Here is a 9,996-nt window from a genome sequence, read left to right on the forward strand (position 1 = left end):
GGTATCAACGAACCGCAGCCAAAGGGAACCAAACGAGAAGAAAACTAGACTTAAAGATCACTAGGGAAAATCGAAGGGAGAGGTTGCGGAATTATTTCGACTAGCTCGGAGGAATTTGGAGAGCGGGGTAAGATCGGTCGCTCGGTCTTAGGAAAAGGTGTCGCGCAACCCAAAGAAATATTCCAAAATTACTCAAAATCAGATCGGAAAATTAATTAAATCTGAGACACGTGGATTATGTTAAATTGTCTCGTGATTTATTTCATTTCTCAAAATTGATCCAAAATAAATAAAAATTCTGAATTTATTTACTACGATTTATTCCCGAGAGACAGAGTAAACGAATGGACCCTGAGAGAGAGAAATATCTGCGCGAAAGGGGGAGAAAAACCTAAATGCGTATGATCTTTCGGCACAACCGGAAATGGCGTGCACGGGGATCCATACATGTACGAGAACCGCTAGCGACGAGGAATTAACGGGAAGACGAATATTCACTGAAGGAGAAAACTCGAGGAATGGAATAGGCACTCGCAAGGTGCTCTCAGTCCACATACTCGAATGCCCTCTCGACCAGGAGCCTCGTAGAGTCGCTTCAATTATAGGGAGCTCACGAGCTTCTATTCGACGAGAAATTGGTATTATGGAAATAAAATATCAGGGAAAAATGCTACGGAACGAAAAGCGCTCCCAAATGAGGCGTCAATCCGTCCGAGCAATGAAAAGCATACAAAACAGCACCACAGCTACATCCACACCACGTGGAGAGCATGCGTGCACGCATAACCCTATTTTATTTATGAATTCCCCACTTATCACTACACAATCACTTCTTAGAAATAGAGAGAGTATTTGTGAATCGACTATGCACTCCATGGGTGCACTTATCGTTCGACAAATACGGGGTTTTCAGAGAGGGCGCGATGCCGTCATTCGATGATGCCGTAGCATGTGCATTCGCCTCCCATGGTCCTCCTACGGATTTTCGGGGGAAATGTGCACTACTGCCCTTCTGGGAGTGTGCACTTGGGGTCAGAGGGTATTCTTACCATTTTTCCTCCAATCCAGATTCCACGAGGAGTCCTCTCGGCGTCTTTTCCCTTGGGCTGCTCCAAAAGCGCGGCGCCTTGGATGATGGCGGGACTGCGACTGCATCCAGCGTTCGACCGAGATTCTCGTGTGACGACAGGCGACTGAGGCGCCGTGTAACCAGTCACCGGAGAGTTACTTCTGCAGTCGGTGGGATCTCGCGCGCGGGGATGTTAATTCAAATTTAAACTCCGAATATGGAGTCTTAAGATAATTTATAATTTTATGTGGCTGGCACTTTATTTCCTTTGACTGAAAATTGTTTGAAACTGAACTTTAACCGGAATTTACTAAATGAAACGAACGAAACTCGGATTGAGGGGAAAATATAGGCGGTTGTTCGCCTTTTATCAACGCGAATGCACTTTTCACTGAGTGAGTGCATATTTCGTAGCTGTCACTCTCCCGGGAGTTATTGGGGAATCACCTCTAATAAAATCGTAAATCTAAAATGGGCCATGGCAATCCATGTAGGCGAGAGGCCTAAATTCACCCACAGGGCCTTCCAACCGTACCAGTGAGCCCAATAACCCCACAAAACGCGTAAGCTAGGGAGCGTGAGCATTTCAGGTCAACCTCGATGACCAGCAACTAACACTCAACGGAAATACGATATCTCACCGGGAGGCTCAGTCTATCGGCCACGATCCACGGTAGAGACTCGTTCCACTCAGAATTCGCGAAACTAACAAAATATCTATTAAACCGGTAAATAAATTTGACTGTAAATTTACCTAAACCGTAATGTCTCTAACCGTAATCCCTCAATCCGAAACTAAACTGGAAATTACCTCGAAACATCTAAAATTTAACTATTTGTTTTTAATTCAACTGAATATTTTATTTTTACTCGTTTTTATCGTTGATCGACACGTGAATTTACTGGTTTTAAAGAATCGAACGTTATTCTGCCGCGGATGTTGATGTCCGGATGTTCTGATGATCGATATCCAAGGCTCGAGCTAAAGATTAGGAATGTTGCATCTCCCTTCGACAGGGGTGCTAACCTTCAGGGGAGGGAATATGACGCGATTCTCTCTCTCTTGAAATTTATTTATTCACCCTCCTTACTCTCTCTCTCCTTACAATTTACTTGGTCGAAAGTTCGCAGGTTTCCGATCTTACGGTGAATTCTCGTACAGGTGGTGGAATTCTCGAAAATTCCGTCACAAATATATATTTTTGGCTTTCTTTCATAAAATTCACGATCAGTCTACCAAAATCTGTCGAGAAAAACTGTCTATCAGTAAGTGTTGTATTTCGTGATCGTTTTATGATAAAAATTAATCCAATCAACGTCATCAGACTTCTCACGGCAACATTTGAACTTTTTAATCTTGCTGAAATGCCCGTGAACAATGCGGAACGCGAATTAGTGGATACTTTCCAAACGTTTTTACTTCGATCCATAGAGGAATACAATAGTGTGGAAATGATTGAAGAAACATCTCTGGATTTTCAAGAGCCTTATAAAGATATAGAAATGATAACGGTTGAAGATAAAGAATTTCAACCACATAATAAAGAATCATCTGAAAGTTGTTCGGAAGATAAGGAACCTGTAATAGATTTTGACTGTAAGCGGAGAGCAGTAGAATTCTGGAGAAGTGCAAAGACGAAACAAAATCTTTCCGTGAAAACAGTTTNAATTTGACTGTAAATTTACCTAAACCGTAATGTCTCTAACCGTAATCCCTCAATCCGAAACTAAACTGGAAATTACCTCGAAACATCTAGAATTTAACTATTTGTTTTTAATTCAACTGAATATTTTATTTTTACTCGTTTTTATCGTTGATCGACACGTGAATTTACTGGTTTTAAAGAATCGAACGTTATTCTGCCGCGGATGTTGATGTCCGGATGTTCTGATGATCGATATCCAAGGCTCGAGCTAAAGATTAGGAATGTTGCATCTCCCTTCGACAGGGGTGCTAACCTTCAGGGGAGGGAATATGACGCGATTCTCTCTCTCTTGAAATTTATTTATTCACCCTCCTTACTCTCTCTCTCCTTACAATTTACTTGGTCGAAAGTTCGCAGGTTTCCGATCTTACGGTGAATTCTCGTACAGGTGGTGGAATTCTCGAAAATTCCGTCACAAATATATATTTTTGGCTTTCTTTCATAAAATTCACGATCAGTCTACCAAAATCTGTCGAGAAAAACTGTCTATCAGTAAGTGTTGTATTTCGTGATCGTTTTATGATAAAAATTAATCCAATCAACGTCATCAGACTTCTCACGGCAACATTTGAACTTTTTAATCTTGCTGAAATGCCCGTGAACAATGCGGAACGCGAATTAGTGGATACTTTCCAAACGTTTTTACTTCGATCCATAGAGGAATACAATAGTGTGGAAATGATTGAAGAAACATCTCTGGATTTTCAAGAGCCTTATAAAGATATAGAAATGATAACGGTTGAAGATAAAGAATTTCAACCACATAATAAAGAATCATCTGAAAGTTGTTCGGAAGATAAGGAACCTGTAATAGATTTTGACTGTAAGCGGAGAGCAGTAGAATTCTGGAGAAGTGCAAAGACGAAACAAAATCTTTCCGTGAAAACAGTTTCGAATCGATTTAAAAAGATGAAATCCAGTCGACAGTTACGTCGTTGGGCACACCAAATCAACAAAGAAGGAACATATATGGAAAAGTTGAAGCGTATTTCGGAGATTGATTAATATGAAAAACGCAATTGATGCGGGATTGATTGTTCACGACACCAACCTACGCAGATGGGCTCTGCNTTTTTACTTCGATCCATAGAGGAATACAATAGTGTGGAAATGATTGAAGAAACATCTCTGGATTTTCAAGAGCCTTATAAAGATATAGAAATGATAACGGTTGAAGATAAAGAATTTCAACCACATAATAAAGAATCATCTGAAAGTTGTTCGGAAGATAAGGAACCTGTAATAGATTTTGACTGTAAGCGGAGAGCAGTAGAATTCTGGAGAAGTGCAAAGACGAAACAAAATCTTTCCGTGAAAACAGTTTCGAATCGATTTAAAAAGATGAAATCCAGTCGACAGTTACGTCGTTGGGCACACCAAATCAACAAAGAAGGAACATATATGGAAAAGTTGAAGCGTATTTCGGAGATTGATTAATATGAAAAACGCAATTGATGCGGGATTGATTGTTCACGACACCAACCTACGCAGATGGGCTCTGCAAGCTCGGAATGATATAGGATTTGAAGACATTTGTTTCACGGCTTTCCCATGGTGGTTACATAATTTCAAGAAAGCACATCGTATCACATCTCGGAAAATTAATAAATTTGTCACTGCGCTGAAGCGGTACGAGAAGCAACACCTCCAAATAAAGAGTTATTAACTATGTTGATATCGAAGAGTACCACTGGAAAGATTCAACCCCTCGATTTGTTCGGTTTTAGAATATATAAAATTATGTGATAAAATATACGCATAATCTTCCTTCGTCGTTTTTCGGATACCGTTGTCCTCCTTGGTCATGATATTAACTTACATTTAAGGAATAATATAATAAAGTTACAATCTTTGGTCCATAATCAGTTATCTTCAACAAGATATCAAAATTTATTTCATTATACTTGGTTTAAAGGTTACCCACTGTGACATTGAGGGCTGTTCCAGTGTCGCTATAGTTCGGTGCTCATGGTGCAAAAAATCTCTTTGTTTGTCGCATTTTTTTTATGAATATCATTTCTGTATGAATTACGATCCCTAATATTACCTATCTAAAATATTGATGATTCGGAAAATTATACTAAAGTCATAATATATGCAAAAAATAAATGCTATGAACTCTACCATTATTAGACATGTTTACTTGGAATCCCACTCTTGCGTAATTACTATAATTATTGTCATATTTCCATATCGAGTTGTCATCAAATGCGTTTGATGTTGGGAAGGCTGTCATGGCGATTCATTGAGAGAAACTATATGAGAAGTAATTAGGCAGCAGATCTGACGATTTGCAAATTATTAGTAATCTACTCGATGGGTTCGAATTTCAATTGAAGAAAACAAATAAAAGGTACTTCGTATCTTTTCCTTACGTTGCAAATAGGAATGATTTCGTGAAATTTTAAATCATGTTTTTTTGTTTTATCGAAGACTGACTTGTCAGGAGGTTACTTACTCCCCACATTCACGACACCGGGTACGAATTTGACTGTTAATCCCTTTATCCCACACAAGCTTCGATTTACACCGCGAAAAATTGACAGATAGGACAGTTACTGGAATTTGATTTTTTCGCTATTGAATAGCAATTTGTGAAAAAAATGCGAAAAGAGGTATTCTTTCTTTATGAATGCTCTTTCGAATGGAATTAGTACGATGAAATTGTGAGCAATAGTTTTTTTTTAATGTAAAAAGAATTTTTTGCGGGGGTAGTTCACCCCCTAAATTTCAACCCCTGGGGATGATTTTAATTCACATATTCATCATTCATCATAAGCTTATTGTATATAAGAGAATATTAATTATTGAATATAATTAAGTAATTAAGAGAATAATTATTGTATATAGGAGAATACTCAGACATATTTGTCTGAGTATTCTCTTTATATACGCAAATGACAAAATAACCTGAGAAGTGGCCTACTTCAGAGGACAGTTTTGCCCTCAAAATCCACGTATTAGCCAATAAGAAAAAAAATTGATTGATAAAAAAAATAACTAAAAAAATAATAATGAAACTGACAAATTCAAAAATAAAAAACTGAAAAATTAAAAATTAAAAACCCTCCACAAATGAAAACTCAAAGATAAAAATTCAAAACAGCGAAAGAAAATTCAAAATTTTGATTCGAAGAATTTTACACAAACTGAAAAATTTGAGTTCGAAGAATTTTACAGAAACTGAAAATTTTTTTTGCAACAAAAGAAAAATAGCAAAATAATCGGGGGGGACACATGGCGTTACGTGAATTTTGGTGTCCCCCCTACTTTTTTGCTATTTTTCTTCTGTTGTAAAAAAAAATTTCCGTTTCTGTAAAATTCTTCATATTTTAATTCTCAGTTTTTGCTTAAAGAAAAATTTTCAGTTTCTGCAAAATTCTTCGAATTCAAATTTTTCAGTTTGTGTAGTTCAAGAAAAATTTTCAGTTTGTGTAAAATTCTTCGAATTAAAATTTTGAATTTTCTTTCGCTTTTTTGTTTTAATCTTTGAGTTTTCATTTGTGGGGCGTTTTTAATTTTTCAGTTTTTTATTTTTGAATTTGACAGTTTCATTTGTAACGACCATGTGGGGATGTTCGTTAGGGAAACCCATATGACCTGAGAAAAATCTAATCCCGCGACATAAGGCCGATTCGTGAGTTAAAAGTGTGAGAGAGAGGTTCAAGTTGTCCCGCTTCGGCGAGGTTTCCTTTTGTTTAAGAACTTCAGCTAGCTTTCCCGCTATGGCGAGGTTAAATTTTAGGCGATTCCGGTTAGCTATTTCCCCCCCCCCCAAAAAAAAAACGTGGTAATGTTTTGGGGATTTTTCCTTTTCTTATTATTGATTTATATCATTTCGAGATTTAAGTACGTTTTGAAGTTCGTCAATCTGCATAATTACGCATTCTTGAGAGCCCATAGAATTATCGCGAAGAAGGGCCAAGTTATGGTAATTTCCGTCCGGTAATGTCTATGGGGTTAACTCTTTTGCAAATCTTACGGGGAATCGACTAGGTCCAGCTGAAATGCTGACGCTCCATTTTTAGTTGAAGTTCACGTGGAGATTAATTGGTTATCTTTATGTTGTGACGCGCTGCCTTCTGAGGGTTCAAAGGCAGGTCACAAGATTTAATTTCACCCTCTGTTTACTTTTTTAATAAATTATCTGAAGCATAATTACCTTCAATCACTTATGCTAACACAGAGGCATGCATTAGGGAATGAGTTTCGGGAAGATTCATAAAGGACTCTCGACTCGTGAACTAGTTTTGTCAATATCTTTTTTTATTACAACGTAAATTTTATACCCTCTTACTGATATTTTGCCAATTCTTCAATTAATATCCTATTTCTCTCTCTCTCTCTCGGTATTTCTTCTACAACTACTCGAGTGCTCAATAGAGTGGGAGGAAAAAGAAGGACAGGGATATCAGAATGACCACGCGTACCTTTTGGAGGTTAACCTCGCTTCGGGTCCCCAAGATCTCCACGCAACGTCTCCCAATCTCCAGGCTCGAGTCCTTCACGATCCCCGAAATGTCGCGGATTTCCTCGCTCGACCACTCCACCGGGACACTCGTCTTAATACCCTTTGTACTCACTTCAGCAATTCAACAATTCGACCGTCATCGGCACGCGTCCACACCTTCTCACAGTTCGCACACGAGAGAGCGAGATTCCCCCCAAAAAATTCCACGAGGGGCAACGTCCTCTGATCAGGTTGATTCCCTGTCAGGGCGACGGATGGCGCTTCAGGTACAAAATGTCACGTTACACATTATAATTTTGTTAATTTTTTTTTTTATTAATCAATTTGTAAATTTTTGTCAAAGGTTTTTGATTTTCAATTTTTCAGTTTTTAGTTATTATTTTTAGAATCAATCAATTTACAGTTTTTGGTTAGAAGTTTTCGATTTTTAGTTTTTCAGTTTTTTAGTTTATATATATTTTTTTTTCAATTTTCGTCGGGATTTTTCAATGTTTAATTTTTCAGTTTCATAATATTTTCTAGTTATTTCTTTTTATTGATCAATTTATAATTTTTTGTTGAAGGTTTTTTTTTTATTTTCAAGTTTTTTAGTTTTTTTGTGGCGGTTTGGTGCGGGTATCAAAATAATAACTCGGTATTGACAAGAACTGTATATTTAAAGGGAAGTGTTTACATGCGTATTCAAAAGTAGACTGACTTCGACTGTCTTATTCCGTCGGGGAGCGTACGAGTTTATATACCTTCGTTTATCGAAGGTTCGAGAATTGTCCTGAAATTTCGTGAGGGACAAGGACAGAATGACGTTTGTCTCGAATTCCGACGTTTGGAATATTCGAGACGCTACGAAATAAATGCAAGGAATTAATCTATTGTGGCTCGCGCCACAAGTACTCCCCTTCTGCGGAAAAAGAAAAGAAAATAAATGAAGCAAAACGAAACGAAAAGAAAATAAATAATATCGATTGTCGAGTATGGTTAAAATTGTTTGGCGATAACACAAAGAAGATAAAATGATGCCGTAGAAATGATGATCAACTGGACGTCATCTCGGAAACGTAGGCATCTCGGAAGCGTTGGAGCAAATGGCAATGCTGGCCGTCGAAGATGAAGCTGTCGGAGTCTGTTCGGAGTCGTGTTGATGTCGAAAACGATGATAGCCGTTGCCGGGTGCCGTTATCAATGCGTGTCGAGACGAATGCGAGAACGAGCGATGATGCGAACCTTGTAGTCTGTGACGGAGCTAGTGCTGTACGAGCCTGACGTTGGTCGTGGCGAATCAGAAGCGCGTGCCGTTCGTACCTGAACCTGATCGTGGCGAAGTGATACAGCTAGAGCTCTTCATTGACGTGTGGCGATGGCGAAGCCGTCGAATCCGGAGCCAGGTATATCGGGGCGAAATACGTTGACTCATGGGCGACAGACGGACGAAACCAGATTTCCACATGGGTAGCGATCGGTGAACAGCATTTGATGGCGATGAGCATGATGGAGACGATGAAGACATATGCAGGACATGTTGAACGATCGGTCGTTAGCTTTTGCTGATCGTAGGCGATGCGGTGTCGGCGTATCGTGACAGATGCATGTGAACCTTTAGAAATCAGCGAAGCAGGTAGATCGTGGAATGAGCGAAACAAATTCAATCCCGTAAAAATCCATTGTCAAGTAGCCTGAGCATCGGAACAATCGAAGATCCTGAAGGTCGGCGTCGTTGCCTGCATGACGATGTCTCCATGCGCGATGTTGTCGATACATGGACGGCGCAGATGTGATGGACCCAGCACTTTATATGAGGTCGTTAATCCAGTTGTTGAGTCGATAAACACTCGATGTTAGATATTGGCGACATTCTCTAAGCCTTTGGACGAGAGCGCGAAACGTCTTGTTGCTCTAGAATAGAAGCCTACTCGCTAGTCGAGGCCGCGAGGCATGGATGTCATGTTCTGTCGAATGAAATTGTTGCCTCATGTCGTTATCAGTCGAAGTGGTATGAGATTTCCGGTAAAATCGGTCGGAAAAGTCCACAAATTATTTTCGATGCAGCACAACGTACTTGGGTGCTCAGCAATGCACCGAAATTCACAAAAACTTGAACGGAGCGCGTGAAAGATACAACACACGAGCGTACGCGGCACACAAACCACTCTCAAAGTGCACGATCGAAATGCACTCGAATTTTGTGGAACAGTCGCGGCGTTAACGTGATATAATTAATAATCAGAGAAAACGCGAGAAAACTATTCACTTCAATCACGTCGGGGTCATCAGTTGTGGCGGTTTGGTGCGGGTATCAAAATAATAACTCGGTGTTGACAAGAACTGTATATTTAAAGGCAAGTGTTTACATGCGTATTCAAAAGTAGACTGACTTCGACTGTGTTATTCCGTCGGGGAGCGTACGAGTTTATATACCTTCGTTTATCGAAGGTCCGAGAATTGTTTTGAAATTTTGTCAGGGACAAGGACAGAATGACGTTTGTCTCGAATTCCGACATTTGGAATATGCGAGACGCTACGAAATAAATTCAAGGAATTAATCTATTGTGGCTCGCGCCACATTTTTTTATTCAATTTAAAATTTGAAATTTAAATTTGTTTTAACCAGTCAATGTTTTTGTCGGAGGTTTTTAATTTTGTATTTTCAATTTTTTTTATTGATCAATTTATAATTGTCCGTCAAAGGTTTTTGATTTCTAATTTTTAAGTTGTTTTGAATAACAAAACGATAAAACAGTTGCACCCTTCACCCC

The sequence above is a fragment of the Diachasma alloeum genome, unplaced genomic scaffold (assembly GCF_001412515.2).
Source record: "Diachasma alloeum isolate Michigan unplaced genomic scaffold, Dall2.0 Dall_scaffold_00440, whole genome shotgun sequence".
NCBI classification, from domain to species: domain Eukaryota; kingdom Metazoa; phylum Arthropoda; class Insecta; order Hymenoptera; family Braconidae; genus Diachasma; species Diachasma alloeum.